Source organism: Bubalus bubalis, chromosome 13 (genome assembly GCF_019923935.1).
Source record: "Bubalus bubalis isolate 160015118507 breed Murrah chromosome 13, NDDB_SH_1, whole genome shotgun sequence".
NCBI lineage: Eukaryota > Metazoa > Chordata > Mammalia > Artiodactyla > Bovidae > Bubalus > Bubalus bubalis.
The window spans coordinates 86,596,360-86,614,371 of NC_059169.1; the positions used below are offsets into that span (position 1 = coordinate 86,596,360).

General features: G+C 45.2%; 3 long non-coding RNA genes across 3 annotated transcripts in view; 1 reads left to right on the plus strand and 2 right to left on the minus strand.

The window, feature by feature from the left end:
• Nucleotides 1–18,012, minus strand: part of LOC123328858 — a 55,197-nt gene extending 37,185 nt beyond the window's left edge. Inside the window, exon 1 of the long non-coding RNA XR_006543862.2 lies at nucleotides 16,167–18,012. This is a non-coding gene — a long non-coding RNA (uncharacterized LOC123328858). The remainder of the gene's footprint in view (nucleotides 1–16,166) is intronic.
• On the minus strand, nucleotides 3,190–3,920 carry LOC123328855. The gene is made up of 2 exons (XR_006543859.2): nucleotides 3,731–3,920; nucleotides 3,190–3,369 (listed from the first exon to the last, which is right to left on the minus strand). It is a non-coding gene; the product is annotated as an uncharacterized LOC123328855 (long non-coding RNA).
• LOC123328857 lies at nucleotides 4,248–16,176 on the plus strand. The gene is made up of 3 exons (XR_006543861.2): nucleotides 4,248–4,379; nucleotides 5,166–5,250; nucleotides 15,698–16,176. It is a non-coding gene; the product is annotated as an uncharacterized LOC123328857 (long non-coding RNA).

Here is an 18,012-nt window from a genome sequence, read left to right on the forward strand (position 1 = left end):
GCAAGTCCTCAATCTACATTCTTTTGGGCAGTTATAGGGAAGCCTGGAGTAAGAAACAGCAACCCACTCAGGTATTCTTGCCTGGAAAATCCCATGGATAGAGGAGTCTGGTGGGCTACAGCCTGTGGGATCACAAAGAGTTGGACTCAATTGAGCACATGTATGCAGACAAGGAAGGTCAAAAGTTCTTCTTTTGGGTCTTAAAAATAATCAGCCTAAATTAATCCTCATGCCTAAAGAACACATTTCGGAGTGGCAAATTTTGCTCTGTACATGTTATACTAAGTCACATATTTTATAAATTAAATGGTTATTTATATACAAAAATATAAATGATACATTAAAAGTATATAATAAAATATATGTATAGTTTTGTGAATTTCACCTCAATAAAAATGTAAGTATACAAAATTACAGAAAAAAATACAGATGTATAGCTCAGTTGGTAAAGAATCTGCCTGCAATGGAGGAGACCCCCAGGTTGATTCCTGGATCAGGAAGATACCCTGGAGAAGGGTTAGGCTACCCACTCCAGTACTCTTGGGTTTCCCTTGTGGCTCAGCTGGTAAAGAATCCACCTGTAATGCAGGAGACCTGGTTTCAATCCCTGGGTTGGGAAGATGCCCTGGAGAAGGGAAAGGCTACCCACTCCAGTATTCTGGAGAATTCCATGGACAGAGGATCCTGGCAGGGTACAGTCCATGGGGTTGCAAAAAGTCAGACACAACTGAGAGATTTGCACACACACCACTTCCACTTCTATACATGAAATCATGAAAGAAGTCAAAGGAAAGGATGAACACACTTGACCAGTGAAAATATGTATAATTTTGTGTATCAGACTAAATATCAAAACCATACTATATGGATGGGATTCTGAAAGAATTTGAGTCATTATGTCACCAAACTCATCCTTTTCCATTTGCAACTCTTCTCTGCCTCTCTAACAATTGCTAGAAAAAAGGGGAAAAAAAATCAACTCCACTTGTTCATCTGATCTAGAAGAATATCAGACATATACATAAAATTTGTTTCATAGCTTGCAACAGTATGAAATAAGCCTTTAGCATAGGGTTTATAAAGGCACTGTTTATGCCCACAAAGCATTGAATTTAAGAAGAAACCATCTATAACAAGATTTGTCATAAGTCTTAGTTTGTTTCACCTATAAACAGATTTTATTAGATATTTATTTAGATACTGTGGCCAGATTGCTTTAGCTTTGAAATTAAGTTTCCAGGTTGGCAGTGGAGTTTTAAATACTTCAATTCTAGAAAGGCAGCAGCTTTTAACCTTTGTATTTCTCTTTTAAAAGCTAATTAGGAAATCAAATCCAAAAGGACTGAATCCATAAAATGTTGGCTTTGTAATACTGATGGAACAATTTAAGTCACCTGCTATTTTGGTGTCATCTCCTGATTAGTCACTGGAATGAGATACTCAAAAAAATCTTAAAAGATTTTTAAAAATAATTTAGGAGCTCCACCACTTTTGTTAATGTTAGAAGCTTTTATTACTTGGAAAATTAAATCTGAACAGAGAAGTATTTTAGACTTTATATCACCCCTGCTAAAGGTTTCCTTCATTTATTATGCACTTGATCAGTCGGTAAACTCTGGGGAGAACTCCTGGCCGTGGTGTCAGCGGGAGCTGCAGAGCCTGCCCATTATCTCTGTGGGCGCCCTGGTGCCCTGTGGGCACTCACCACAAACAGCTGGAGTCCACTGAGGGAAGAAAGCAGCACTAAAGCTCTTTTTTTTTACCTCCAAAGGTGTTTCCAGCCCGTGAGCACTTGAAATGCTCAGCGACATTCAAAATTCCCCTTTCCTTCAGCAAAATGTCTGTTTACAGCTAGGACCTTCGACCTCCTCCAATGAGTCTAAAGTATCTCCTTTTATCTTAAATATGGCCAGGATCCTATGAAATGCCAGGGTGCAGGGAGACCCAGGCGTGCGTGCCTCCGCAATGAGCTTCCCCAGTCAGCATCTCCATCTGAACTTTCCTCCCTTAAATACCAATCGTGTGGAGCATCTTTCTGGTTAATTTAATCCTCAAGAACAAACAGGTCTTTTTTTCTGTTGGACAAATGAAACTCCTGAAAGTGAGTGGGACCCTGTGGGGCCCTCCCAAGGACAAATCCTTTCCATGTCCCTGTTTCTTATTTGTAAGAAATAGGCGTCCTTCCGGGTCCTTGATTTTCCCTGAGCTCCAAAGGGAAGGTTCAGACAGTTGTTATGCAGGGACGAGAGGGGGTGCAGAAACAGGGGAGGAGTGAGCAGGAAAATACAGTGCAGCAACCCGAAACGTGTCCTGGGACCTCCTCAAGGAACGCAACAGTCTATGTGGAGCTGTGAGTCCTTCCACAGGAGCGAGGCCCTCCCCGCCCCGGCTGAGGGTGACTACCTCAGGCTGAGCACAATGAGCCCCAGACCACTGGAACCAGAAGGCTGATGGTTGAGATTCCTGGGATCCCACCGTTACCTCAGCACCAACCAATCGGAAGAAAGTCACACACTCCCAACATTTTGCCCATAAAGCTCTTCCCTGAAAACCAAAGCGAAGTTCAGAACTTTAGAAGAGCTTAGGAGAGGTGGATGTGCCAGTGTGTAATTTAAACAGTGTGTGCAGATGGCCAATGAGAGGAGGGGAAAGCAGGCTTACTCCTGAAGATGGGCCAGTCTTGGATCTAAATTCCCAGACCTTGAATACATGCTGATCCTAGTGTGCAGGGCCAGGTTCAGGATATGGGTGGTCGCTGATGCCATGCCCAGAGGGGCACTCTGTTCTGTAGGCAACAGGGAAGCCACTGAAGCTGGGAGGTTAGAGTGATTGGATCTGAGCCAGACCTTCTAGTAGCGGTGCGCAGAAGTTCTGGGGCTGTTCCATTCACCCCAGCAGGGAGGGTGGGAGCCCCAAACTGAGGCCAGACAGGACAGAGAGCAGATTCAAAAGTGCTAGGGAAGATAATCGACAGGATTTGGAGCCTGTTTGGATTTGAGGTTGAGAGGCGGAGACATTAAAGAAAACTTGTTCATTCATTCAATTCTGATTTACAGCCTACTAAGTACCAAGCTGAGGACTTCTGAGCCCTGAGGATAAAGCAGTGAATTAGACATTTGGGCCCTCATGAACTTATATTCTAATGAGGAAGAAAAGCAAATGGGTTTAAATGAATTTAGGATTCAATTTGTAGTTAATGCCCTTTCTATTAAATCCGTCTTCTCATATATCAGGCAGCATACAGGAGAAATGGACAAATTTCCAGAAAGTAAAACGAGCTCCTTAATTTAACATTCTGATGGTGATCCATAGACAGAGTATCTGGGTGCTGGAGAGAATTCAGGACTTGTTCTTCGATGCAGTTGGACCCTGTATGGAAATCAGACATACGGGGGTCAAAGGAATAACCAGGGCTGTCTCTCGTGATCTTCGTGCCACGTGGCAGCAGGAAGCACAAGGGACATGCTCGAGCCAGAGATGCAGTGACTCGTTCATTGTTCTACAGTCAGGTACACATTTGTTAGTTCAACAAATATCCATCATCTGACTGCTGGGGATATCGCACTGAAAAAGAGAAGGTGGACCCCTCAATTCATGGGACTTGCATTGCCCTAGGGAAGACAGATAGTAAACAGGTAAAGAAACTACATAAGATCAGTATAGAGCTACCTATTGCTGCTGTAAAAAAATATCACAAACATAGTGGCTTAAAATGCCACAGATTCATTACCTTACGATTTTGGAGTTCAGAAGTCTGAAAATGGATCTTACCAGCTGAAATCAAGGTACCAACAAGACTGCATTTGGAGACTCCATTTTCTCAGTGTCTCTAACTCTCAAGGCTCCGGCATGGCTGGCTCACAGCCCCCATCCTGCCCCAGCCTCACTCTGACCTCCACCTTCTTTGTCTGTGGTCCTCCCTGACCCTGATCCCCCTGCCTCCCTCATGTAAGGGCTCCTGCCCCACCCAGATAATCCAGCATCATCTCCTCAACTCAACACGTTTGACTTGATCACATCTGCCAAGTCCCTTCTGCTATGCAAAAGGACAAACATATTGACAGGATCTGAGGATAGGATGGGATATCTTTGGGGACCCTTATTCATCCAACTAGGGCTTCCCAGGTGGCGCTAGTCTTAAAAATAAAAAAAAAAAACAACCACCTGCCAATGTAGGAGGTGTAAATGACATGGGTTCGATCCTTGGGTGGGGAAAGATCCCCTGGAGGAAGAAATTGCAACCCACTCCAGTATTCTTGCCTGGCGAGTCACAATTCATGGAGTCGCCAAGAGTCAGACACGACTGCAGTGACTTAGTACACAGGCACATTCATCCAGCCACATTCAAGTTCTGACTTCTATGAAGACGATAAAGCAGGGTAAGCAGACAGAGAGTACGACTGTGGAGAAAAGGAATAAGAGGAGAGGTCAGGTTGGGGGTCTGATTATATAAGGTTCTTAAAGTGTGGTTAGCACTTAGGAATTTATTTCCAGTGTGTGGGGAAAACTCTGGAGGACTAACCAGCTAAGTGTGGCATAATTTGATTTGCAGTTTTGAAGGTTTTCGTTGATGCTGTGTAAAGAAATTCTTAAGGAATTTTCTTCCTAAGAGGAACAGAAAAAAGGGACTGAAGGGCAATGTGTGGTCAAGGGAGGTGTTTTGTTGCTTTTGTTTTGATTCAGTTTTTCACATTGGAGATATACCGGCAAGTCTATGTGCCTGTGGGAATAGTCTAGAAAAGAGGAGAAGTGGATAACGGGGAAGAGAAGGTGTTAAAAGTAGAGGCAAGGTCCTTGGCTCCGCAAGAAGGCCATGGGGTCCAGTGCACAGGTGGAGGGTTAACGCACTATGGGGGCAGAGACCATTCTTAAAGTGGGGAAGGTGAAGCCAGAGGGAAGAGACAGAGGTAGGGAGACCAGTGCCCCGCAACTCCTTCCCTGCTGTGATAAGAATCAAGGGCATTGCTGAGTGTGTGTGTGGGGGGGAGGGTTGGAAGGGGGGTGTTATAGGAGAAAAGTAAGTGTGAAATATTTGAGAGTTAGAGGGTGCTCTGACTATGGAACTGTTGTGGGTTCCCTGTGCGATGTTGAGAGCCCCTTGAGGACATTCATTTAAAGCCAGCAGCATTCTGTGCATGCTTTTTTTTTTTTCCAACCATTATCAGCTGCTTGGGAACAGTAAAGAAGAATGTGAAAAGTTGGATTTGATCAAGATTTGAGTTTTCAATGTGATCACAATGGAGAGAGAAGGTAAGAAGGGATTTGAGGGTGATGTAAGGGAACAACTATAAATACGGAGTCTGGCATCTAAGTTGTATAACGGAGAGAACTGAGGACCTAGGACAGTGATGGGCAGCAGAAAGAGGTAGAGTCCAAGCATGAAGGTCTGTGCTGAGTCACTTCAGTCGTGTCCAGCTCTTTGTGACTGAATGGACAAGAGCCCACCAGGCTCCTCTGTCCATGGGATTCTCCAGGCAAGAATACTGGAGTGAGTTGCCATGCCCTCCTCCAGGGGATCTTCCCGACCCAGGGATCAAACCTGTCTCCTGTGGCTACTGCATTACAGATGGACTCTTTACTGCTGAGCCACTGGAGAAGCCCCAGATAGAAGGTCTAAGGGGGTAAAAAAATTATTGATATGGAGGTATTAGAGTGAGATGAAAAAACAGGAGGTAATGACCAGGGAGGGATGCCTCAAGTTGAAATTTTGAAAGAGATACATGTAACAGGTAACAAAGCACACCATGGGTTTGGATAACTAAGGTGCAATGGAAGATAAGCTCATTAGAGGTAAAGACAAACTATTGGACAAATTATCCCTAGATGTCTGTATACATAAAAACACAAAGGATAATATAATAGTGATAGGGATGCTTCCAGTAATTCTGGGCCTAAATCCTTCAACTAATTAGGCAAAAGATTAGAAAGATGGTAAGTCATTATTAAAAAGAGGGTATCAAATAGTATAATTGAAGACATTGTGTGGGATCAGGGAGGCAGGAAGAATGATGGTCTGGAAGTGATAATGAAAAGTATCACCACTCTAGGTCCAATGGTCCATGGAGTGCTGGGAAGGAAGACAGCCATTATTTGAGAGGGCCTCAGCGACTGAAGTAACTTAGCAACAGCAGCAGCAGCGAAAGCTGGGATTTCCCAGGTGCCACTAGTGGAAAAGAATCGCCTGCCAGTGCAAGAGATGCAAGAGACCTGGGTTCGCTCCCTGGGTTGGGAAGATCCCCTGGAGGAGGGCATGGCAACCCACTCCAGCACTCTTGCTGGAGAATCCCATGGATGGAGGAGCCTGGCAGGCTATACAGTCCATGGGGTTGCAAAGAGTCAGACATGACTGAGCGACTGCATAGTCACAAGGGAAAAGACTGGCCTCAAGGGACAGCTAGGTATCCACAGAAACAAGAAAACGTAAGGCACTTTGAGGCTTAGGATTTAGGGGATTTTGCTGATAACACTGAGTTCTAGAGAACACAGATGCCAAGTGTGGAGGCTCAGAGAGTAGGAGCTGGACTTGGAGAGAGCTTCATAGACCCGGGCGGGGGATGATGCTCTGGGCATCCATGGGATCCATCTGATGTTCTGTCCAGGCAGAGGCCAGCATCTTTCTGTAAAGATCCAGAGCTTTGTGGAACATAAGCTCTCTGTCAGGAAGACCACTCAGCTCTGGCCTTGCGGCCTTAGATTCACAAACATGTGTGGGTGGCCATCCCAGTAAAACTTCATTAGAAAAAGCAGGCATTCAGCCGACCCCTGCCTGAAGTGGCATTGGCTGAGTGCTGGGGGCTGTTATCTGGGTGGCTTCAGGGATAAAGCAGGTGGAGGTCAGAGAGGGATGCTGGGAATAGTATTGTCAAGAGCAGTCCGTGTTATTCTAGGGCCCTACACCCCACCAGTGGGGTGAGGGCTGGGGTTCTCTGGGGAACCTAACCTCTGTGTGGCCCACCCAGACCCTCTGAGGTCTCCTGGGTCTCGGCTAGACTAGCAGCAGGTAAAGAGTGTGCTCATCCTACAGGGCACAAGAAATGAAGGACAGCCATTTTTGAGGGAATGTTGAATACCACTTGCGATGTTGACTTTGAAGTGTCTGTGAGACATCAAAGTAGAAACGACCCATCAGACTAGGATCTGGAGCTCACAAGATTTCTGCACGGGATGTACAAATGAAGGCGTCTTCCTTGGGTAAAGGATAAATTGAAGTCTCACCCAGGCTCCAATTGAAGGCCATCTCCTTGGGAACATTTAGGGCAGGCAGAGATAGTCAGATTCAGAAATCCCCTCTGAGTCCTGAGGTTTGCAGTTTTATATACTGATAAGATCAATCCCATGTTTTCTAAATCCCATCCTCATTTTGTGCTGGATGGGCACCAAGATTCTGAAGAATATAAGATGGGAAGTGTCCACTGATCAGATAAATGCACTTCTTGCTTGAGGTTGTGTAACCCAGGAATGAGTGCATGAAAAAAGTCTTGAATCTCCTGCAATTTTTCCTAGAGCAGCACTGATTAATGAGTTAAGGGTTGAAATTCCCTCTCTCCTTTGGATGGCTCATTTTTCTGCCCATCATCATCACCTCTAGAAGACGACAAAGAAATGAAATCGTTTAACATTACTACCAATTAACGTCTTCTGTGGAGAAGCTAATGGAAACTCTTGCATAAGTGGATGCTTTTAGGTTGTTTCTTTTTGGGCCCTGAGAACCCAGAAAATCAGTATGAGGTCGTGGAAATGTGGTTTGTGCAGAGAATCTGAAGACCTGAATTTGAGATGGTTTAGATACAAACAGAAGACGTGACCTGGGGATCCTCACTTAACCTCTCTGCCCGCTAGTATTCTGACTTGCAAGTGCCAACTGCATGCTAAGCATATGCCAGATGCTTTGCATATCCCTTGCTTCATTTAATAATTCCTACCTAAAACAAGGTTTCTGTGAGAGCCATGGGAAATGGATACAAAAGCACTTTGTAAACCATAAAGCAATATACTGGGCTTCCCTGGTGGCTCAGACGGTAAAGAATCATCCTGCAGTGCAGGAGACCTGAGATCAATCCCTGGGTTGGGAAGATCCCCTGGAGAAGGGAATGGCAACCCACTCCAGTATTCTTGCCTGGAGAATTCCATGGACAGAGGAGCCTGGAGGGCTGCAGTCCATTGGCTTGCAAAGAGTCGGACACAGACACACACACACACACACACACACACAGAGCAGTATACCAGTGTAAGGCGTTCTGTAACACTAATCGCTTGTTTTCTGTGGCCCTAATTGCCATAAAAATAACAGCCAATTTGCCCATGCCTGAAAGCCTCATTTTTTGGTTCAGTTTTCTTTGGTGTTGCTGTTTTCCCTCATTGTTCTCAGGTTAAGGAAACATCCCATTTACTGCTTATGTTTTATACTAAAGTCACCAAACTCAGAAAAAGGGAAGGTGAAGTTCCAGAATTTTTCGGTGATCTGAGCCCCAGTCCTCTTACTAAACGTGCTGTGCCTTCTATAAAGCCCCGGTCTGCCACCCTTTCTAAAGCTCCCCTTAGCAAAGTAAAGGGTTTGGAAAAGGCATCCACAGGGGTGCTCTTTTCTGGGCGGAGGAGGCACTGCCGTTAGAATATGACAGCATTCTCGCCTTATAATTTACACCTGCATTTCATGCATTTTATTCACTGCCAATAATTATTGAATAATTACTGTGTTCTCCCACTGCGGCCTCTCTTTGTACTCCCAGGTCTTCCTAGGATTTCAGCTAGATTGTTGCCTTTTGAAAGTTTGTTTCCTTCTGAAAAGGAGGCAGGTGGCTTGTAATTCTTATTTTTGAGCCAAGCATTTAAATAGGCAAGCTACCCAGTAGCCTGTCCTGTCTCCCAGGTTTCTGTGTGTACTGATTACTGGAAGGATAACAGGAAGCAGTTAGTCCTAGGAAGTCACTTCTGCTTAAAGACCTTAAAATTCATGTGTTTGCGACTCCCATGTTACCTATTTTCATGTAGTATCTTCCAAATCTGCTAAGCTGATTTGAATTGAGATAAATTAGATCATTTGCAGCTCAACCTGCCTGCCAAATTCAAACTGGCACTTGAAGCACTTTATCTGTGTTTGGGGGTTTGTTGGAAGACAATACCATCAAGACATACACAGTGAAGGAGTTTGTTTGTTTTCCTGTATGGAAAACAAGAAAACTCCTGCTTCTTTTTGTTATTCACTCCCTCTGCTGAAAAAAAAAAAAGGTCCCAGTCTCTTGGTTAGTCTGTTTTCATATACATCCTATAACTCAGAGCTTCCTGTCCTTTTGCCAGGGGAAAAAAAAAAAAAAACTGCAGAAATAATAGATGAATCTGAAGTACTAGCTGTAATCTGATGGCTTTATCCACGTGATCTTTTAGCTGTCACTGCTCCTGGGGAAATTTTTGTTAAGACCAGAATCTTTACTCATCACTCCTTTCTGTTAAAAACATATAATTACTCTTGGAAGGAACTTAAACTTTTGTTAGTCCCCTTAGAGTGCTGACTCTGCGTCCTAGTGTTTATTGGGGCTTTGCCGTGTACTTTATCACCACAGTGGATCTCAATAGGTGATGGTTTAATAAACAAGCCTCTCTTGAACCTTATTATTGAAAGCTAGTCTAGACTCCAAACCTTTGACTTAGTATTGGGCTGTTTGGTGTATTTATTCAACCTTTGAACTTGTAACCAAAATGACCTGAGCCCTGGTATTACAGGATAATTGAATACTTATTATTAGAAGGCAGCTTTCATTGGATAAATACAGATATTGCTCAAATGGGTGGTATAATGTAACACCCAGCACTTACTAAGGCAAAGCTGTTCACACTCATCTCTCAGTTAATCCTCACATCAAGGTCTCCCTAAAGAAGGCAGGTGGAAAGTAGGAAATAATCTGATGCTCTGTTTTGTATCACAGGAGACGAGCTACTTGAAATCAGTTTGGAAATCTAAGCTTGGGACACTCAGAATATCACCTTGTTCCCAGGAGCCTCCTCAGTATGAAGAGCTTCCAAGTGATTTTCCCATAGGAAAAGACATGATAGAGTCATAGGAATGTCTGAAACTTCATTTTATGTTGTTGTAAATAGAGCTCTCCTTTAAACAATGTCCTTCTGTAAGCTCTTTTGTCATGTCACCCAACCGTCTCTATCATAAAAATCTCAGATTTGGGAGATGACTGATCAGCAACCCAAGGCCCAGATTGCTATAAAATGTTTGATAAAGGTGAACCCTGTGTTCATTGCTCAACTTATTCATTTAATAGATACTGCACTAGGGGCTGGTAGTGAAACAGATAAAGCTTGGCTCCTGCCCTGCCCAGGACCCTCAGGACTGCTAAAGTAAACCAGAAACAAAATCCAGGAGATGAGTTAGATGAAGAAATGACTGATCTCAAGAAATAACCTGTACATGGCCAAGATGTTACAACACCTAACCAATACACAATCACACTTGTGTTGAGTCGGAGATATTATCTAACCCAAATACAGTAAATGGAAGAAGCTGGAGTAATTCATTGAGTTCACTTACTCATATATCATATATTTATTGTTCACGTACTTTCTGTGCCCTCATAGAGATTACAGCACTTATTTATCAGTGTCTCTCAGCTTTCCCAGCTGTAAATATATCATCACATCCGTTCATTTGCCTTCACCAAATTGTAGAGGTCATCCTCGATTCATCTCTTTCCTTCAACCACAAACCTTCCCTGACCTCTCACTCCCAACACAATTCAGAAACAAACTTGGCCAGCTCCAAAATACTCTGAATGTACCTCTGCCTCACAATCGCCATGGTCCCTGCTCTTGTCCAGCTCCATCGTCTCTTGTGTGGACTTTGGTGGAGTCCTAACTAATCGCCCTTGCTGTATGCTTCCCTCCCAAACCCAACGCACACACCTTCCAGTTGCAGCTCAGCAGCCAAACTTTTTAAAATGGAAATTGGTTATATATCAATTATATCTCAATTTTTTTTTTAAAGGAAACCAGATTATACTACTTATCAGTGTAAAGTCACTTCCCTTTAATGGAATAGAATTCAAACTCCTTTTGGGGGATGATAAAATCACATACGCTCTAGCCCCTGTTTTTCTCTCCAGGCTCCGCTCCTACCGTTGTGGCCCACTCCAAGCCACTGTGGACTTTCTGTGCCCCAGAGTCACCCACTTCCTTCCCAACTTTGAGCCTGTGTACAGGCTGGTCCTCCTAAATGTGACATGGCAGCTCGGTCCCCTTATCACCCAGATCACACCACAGAGTCACAGCCCCAGTTGTCTTCCTTGCTAGCTCTTCCTTGACCACCATACCACCTCCAGTTTAATTCTCCACATAGCACTTATCATACTTGGAGGGTCCCCTTATTATGGGCTTACATGATCTTGTTTGTCTTCCACCATTAAAATTATAGCTCCTGTTTTTCTATCATGTTTCACTGTTGTGCCTAAAACAGTGCCTGAAAATGTATCCAGTGCAATAAATGTTTGTGGAATAAAAGGATGAATGATGTCAGCTGGAAAAGGAGGGAAGAATGAGGAACTGGAGGAAGAGGGGCAGGGAGGAGAGACCTAGAGATGGAAAGATTCGGAGAGAGGCCAACAAAGCAGGAAGAAGAGTGAGAGCTAGAGACAGTGAGAGAAAGTAACTGAGACTCCAAGGACAGAAAGCAGTTTAAATACAGCAGGAGAATAAAGCGGGGTGCGGAAGAGGGTGGGGAAGGTGAAGAAGGGGCAATGAGCAGTGGGCAGATCATCAAGACGCCTGAAATCCAGGCAAAGGCATTTGTGTTTGATTCTATGGAACCCAATTAAGGTTGGAGCAGGGGAAGTGACAGGATCAGATTTGTGCTTTAGAAAGATCACTGTGGCTGCCGACAGAATGCATGAATTAGAAGAGAGGAGACAGAAGAAAAATTATGTTAACAGCAAGGAATGGTCAATGTGGCAGTTTAAACAAAGGGGAGTCAGAAAGCAAGGGTTTGGCAGTGTTTTTCTAGCACTGTCAGGAAGGAGCAGTCAATCTGCGGTTGGAACACTGTGGCGAATTCAGAGGAAGTATATAATGGTGGCTACCGGCCTGGGTCTGGAGGCAGACAGACCTGGCTTTAACCTCAGATCCATCACTCTGTAGCTCATGAGATCTAGTACAAGTTACCAATTCTAAGCCACAAGTTCCTTTCCTGTAAAGTAGGAATAAAACCTGTGAGCATATGAACTGTTTAGGTCTCTGCCTATTAGGTCAGGATGCTAAATAAGTATTAGTTTTAATGTGACATAATGAGGTGCGCCACGTTATAGCCGTGGACATTCTAGCAAGTTACCCCATGACTGGGATGCACTACCTACAGCCCATAGTCTGCACCTCTTTTGATGTGATTCTCTGCAAGTCAGCAGCTTGTTCATTACTAACTCGACTTCCTACATACCTGACTCATTAGTATCCTGCTGCTAAGTCACTTCAGTCGTGTCCGACTCTGTGCAACCCCAGAGACAGCAGCCCACCAGGCTCCCCCGTCCCTGGGATTCTCCAGGCAAGAACACTGGAATGGGTTGCCATTTCCTTCTCCAATGCATGAAAGTGAAAAGTGAAAGTGAAGTCGCTCAGTCGTGTCCGACTCTTAGCGACCCCATGGACTGCAGCCTACCAGGTTCCTCCATCCATGGGATTTTCCAGGCAAGAGTACTGGAGTGGGGTGCCATAGCCTTCTCTGCATTAGTATTCTGGCTGCCAGTAAAAGCATATTTCCTGATGAATATTAATAAGATAATACCCTGTCTACATTTAGACTCTTGCGTTTGGTTAGCTGGAGTCCTCTCTGGGTAACACCAGACTCAGAGGGGCATGGCCTCTAAGGCTGTGCTGGGCCGGCCCCAGGGGAGTGGCCCCCCGGCTGCCCCGGAGGCCGCCCCGCTGTGCACGTGGACTCCCCGCTGTGCACGTGGACTCCCCACTGTGATACTCTTCCACAGGGTAACTCTTCCATTGCTGCAAACGTCTTATTTATCTTCCCCCTCCCTCCCACCTCCTGTTGAAGATGGATAGCCACATAGAATAAGAAATCACCAGGGCTGTTTTACAGTTCCGTGCTTCAAATGGGTCAGGAGTGATGCCCGCCGAGGCATTTGATGTGTTTTTCTTTTCATCTGTCTTTGGGGGAAAGGTCTATATGTTATAGATTTAACATTTTTAGAAACTTAATAGGCTCATTTAGAGATAAATATTTTAAACGGGCCCACCCATGAGTTGCTTTAACTATACCTTATTGCGGCATTATCACAGAGGCTTCAAACCTCCGGGGCCCAGAAACCTTTTAACACTCTGTTTAGTAAACGATAAACTTGGTTGATGATCTGAGTTCACTCTCCCTTAGTGCAGATCAGGCTGCCGAGGCAGTGATACTTGAGTCATTTGAATGTCAGTCTAACAGCACGAAGGTCTCTGCCACACACCATCAGCGCCCCCAGGCCATTTACACTTGTGATTGGCTTACTTCACAGCCCAGGGCCTTCCCCCAGCTGCTGTCATTCTGACCCCGAGGCCGCCCTTCACAGCCTCCCGACTCCAATCCCCACATCCTCTTTCAAGCCGATGCAGAGCAGAAGTTGACCTTGTTCCATCAACCACTTACCCACACAGACCCAATTAATCTCTGGTTGCCAGTCAGTCTACCTCACTCCCCTCCTTGAATACTGTAGAATCTCACCGAAGGGATGCCTGGGCTGCGCTTGCCTCCACGTGGGACAAGCTGTGGCTGAAACAGATGCTGTCTATGGAAGGATTTGAGGGCCCTGGAGACCAAAGGCCTCTTCTTGTGGAGTGTTAGGGTGTGGGAACCTCCCCGACTCCTTTCCTTTGCTCCGCAGGGTTGCTTTCCAAGGATAAGAAATTCCTGGGTAATTAATCAATTGCTTCTAACCCAGGAGTCTGCCCTAGGACAAATTCCGCACAAAAATAAGGGGATATGGATGATAATGGATGATAAGAAGGCATTCTGCATGTCTCAAGAGGCATGAGGGTGCTGGGTGCTTGTGCATAGTGGGTGTCCTGGTGAGTTCAACCATGGACGGATTTGGCTTCAGTCAGGGACACGAAAACATAAACCAGTTGGTGTTTCAACAAATGGAGGACAGAGGTGTAGTAATAGAATGAGGACTGAGTTTAGTGGTCAGTGTTGAGAATGTTCAAAATGTATGCAGATCACTTATAAGGTGATACCAATTGTCTCCATGAGAGGCCTGTGTCAGCCCTGACCTGGACTTGATGAACTGCTCACCAATGAGGAGAGTGAAACTTGGACTTGGGGAACAAGGCCTGAAAAGAAAGAGGGCCTTGCTCATGGAAGGAGAGCCTCGAGCAGGGAGGAAGCTCAGTGGTCCCACACCCCTTCTGACCCCAGGAACAGCATTCCAGGGCACCATCCCTGGAAGATACTTGGATCCTGTGGTAGGCAGAAGAAGGCTCCCACCACTCAACACATCCATGTCCTATTCCCCGGAAACTTTGAATATGTTAAATCACATGGTAAAGGAGAATTAAAGTTACAGATGGAAAGTTAGGGTCCCAATCAGCCGACTGGGAGACGGGCAAGATTATTCTGGAGTATCTGGGTAGCCAAACGCAGTCATAAAAGTCTTCAAAATTAGAAGAGGGACACAGAAGAGGAGGTCAGAGTGATGACTGCAGAAGGACATGGGCTTCCCTGGTGGCTCAGTGGTAAAGAATCTGCCCACCAATGCAGGAGACACAGGTTCAATCCATGGACCAGGAAGATCCCCCATTCCAAGGAGCAAGTAAGCCCATGGTCCACAATTATTGAGCCTGTGCTCTAGAGCCCGACCACAAATACTGAGCTGCGAGCCACAACTTCTGAAGCCTGTGAAAGGTTGTTGTTGAATCACGCGAATACACTGGGATTCTTGGCCCCCAGAGGAGAAGAATTCAATCCGGGGCCAGAGACTAGGCTTGATCGCTCAGAGCTTTTGTGTAATAAAGTTTTATTAAAGTATAAAGGAGATAGAGAAAGCTTCTGACATAGGCATCAGACGGGGGCAGAAAGAGTACCCGCTTGCTAGTGTTAACAACAAAGTTATATAATCCAAAGAATGTCTGGAGGTTGTAAAGACCCCATCAGACCTACTCCCATAATTTACATTTTAAGATAACACTGTCCTCAGGCAAGATACATCCTTGTAAAGACCAGGTCTACTCCCATAATTAACATTTTAAGATAACAGAAGGTTGAATCCAAAGACTGTCCTTAGGCAGGATACATTATTGTTATATAATCCTTGTAAAGACCAGGTCTACTCCCATAATTTACATTTTAGGATAACAGAATTAGCCAGAAGCTTTAATCCAGAGACTGTCCTTAATCCAGAGACTGTCCTCAGGCAGGATACATTATTGTTATATAATCCTAAGGAATGTAGAGAAGGAAAAAAAGTTTGTCCTTTCTTCCTCCTTGAGAATTCCAGACCCCTCTCTCCTTGCGGACCCCTAGACTCCTTATCAACCTGCCTAGGAAATGACTCTCTCACCTGGACGCCTAGAGACCGTGCTTAGTGGCAAGAAAAGCCCCCTTGGTGAGAAGCCCACACACTGCAAGCAGAGAAAAGCTCACACACCAACGAAAACCCAGCACAGTCAATGACAACAAAAAAGACTGACTTCACTCTTATGGCTGCTTTTGCAGATGGAAGGAGGAGACCACAGAGGCAGGAAGAGTCTGCACTGGATTCTCCCCTGGAGCCGCGAGAAGGAACACAGTCCTGTGGATGCCTTGACTGTGACCCCATGAGACCCACACTGAACTTAAAATCCATAGAATGTGTAAAATAGTACATGTGTGTTGTTTTCAACTGCTCTGTTTGTGACCACCTGTTACAGCAGCCACAGAAGACTAGTGCACGTCCCTCCCAAGAGGGAGATCCAGATGCCCTCTCACCAGGGATAATTTGTCCAAAGTAGTGAATCATTTTTCAGTCTCTGAGGCAAGCACCTGCTCATCTTTATCCAAAAGCTAAAAGCTTCCCAATTCCACTCTCTCTTTTGGCATGTGGCGTGTAAACCAGCTCCTCCGTGGCTGCAGGCATTCATTCAGAAGCCCTGCGTGGGCAGCTAAGGGAAGAGCATCCATTATTGGAAGTCAATGTGAAACTTACCTTAGAACTTTTCAGCCCGCTACTTCAAAAGAAGAGCTAAACACGAAGGGTGTTGTTAGAGATCCAACTGCGCAGCTTTAGGAAAACAAATTCAGAGACAAAACGTGTCCCATATCTCAAGTTTACCTTTATTGTTCCAAAGAATGGCAGGGATCCTAGAAGACTGTCATCTTAAAGTGCCATGTGTGGAGTTAGAGACGGAGTGGCAGTATTAATGGAATTGCCTTGCTTTAGTAGGGTTAGGGAAAATCCTCAACATTATTTTCCTGCCGTTTTCTAAATTAAATTTATAAGAAATATTATGTATCCTGCTGTGCAGTGTGAAAGCTGTATTCTTGTAAAGGGCTTATAATCATATTAAAAAGCTGGAGGGTGAAGTTTGTTCATGCCATCAAAGTCACAAAGTAAAAAATAGAGTCTCACATTGTGCATTTTTATAATGGTAATACCTTTTGGCGTATAAAACACCACAAAGTGCTTTCCTGATACTGTTCCGTTAATCCTCAGGACATCCCCACTGGGGAGGTATATTTCTATCTCCTCTTTGCATATGGGAAAACTGAGGCACAGCGAGTGTGGGCAGTTTGCCTGGGCCCGCCCGCGGGTTGGCAGCACAGCTGGCATCGAAACTCCAGGCTCTTAGCCCGAAGATGACTCGCGCCGTTCATCAGAAGACAGTCCTCTCGCTAATCTGCCTTTCTGCAGGTACACACGCAGCTCCAGGAGGACTCCGGCATTGCTCAAATTTTATCTTCAGGTTCCTCAAGGAAAAAGTCCTAGAGATAGATATTTTTGTTAATTCCACTATATCTGCTTAAAATATTCATGAACAGTCAGTAGCTTGGGGTGGGAGGGTTCAGAGCAGGGGCATTTTGCAAAGTGAGTGGGAACATGGATGCTCGAGGAAAAGCTGATGAGGACAGGGTCTGGAGAGCTGGAGCAGGACCGGCGGGGCTGGATGCTCCCACGGCGGCCCTGCAGCCGGGAGCACTAGTCTCCCGCAGACCAGGAGACAGCACTTTCAGGAAGTCACGGGCGCTCAGGAAGCTCCGGGCACAGAGGTCACTCCTCTTTTTCTGCAGACTTAGATTTCAGCCTGGCTCATAAGCCACTGCTTGGCATGCTGTCAACTAACTCTCAAGATCCCCAGTCTTGAGCATCTCGAGAGAAAACTAGAGTGACTTAAAATCTCTAGCTCTGCCCTGTGCCCTTGAAGAAGTGGGAGGGCCCAAATCCCCTTCTCCCTGCTCATTCCCATGGCCATGTGTCCCTGAGAGACAGAAACAAAGGCTTGAGCATCTTACGAACAACAGACTGAGTAAGTGATGTTTTAAGCCCTGTGGTGCTGGACTTAGTCACTCAGTCATGTCCAACTCTTTGTGACCCCATGGACTATAGCCCACCAGGCTCCTCTGTCTATGGGATTTTCCAGGCAAGAATACTGGAGTGGGTTGCCACGCCCTCCTCCAGGGATCTCCCCAACCCAGGGATCGAACCCAGGTCTTTTGAATTGCAGGCAGATTCTTTACCAGCTGAGTTATGAGGGAAGCCCTTAAGCTATGTGCAGGCATGAATCTCATCATGTTACTCCTTCAGCCTCACTAGAACTAGACTAACCCTATTGTTACACAAGAGGAAAAGTTGTCCACTTAGGTCAAACTACTAGTGAGTGGTGGAGCTTGGATTCCATTCAGGGCTGACAGGACTTTCCTACCTGCTTTGAACCACCACACAGCTCCTTCACTGCTAACGAAGTTCTGTATAGTCAAAGCTACGGTCTTTCCAGTAGTCATGTATGGATGTGAGAGTTGGACCATAAAAAACGCTGAGCACCAAAGAATTGATG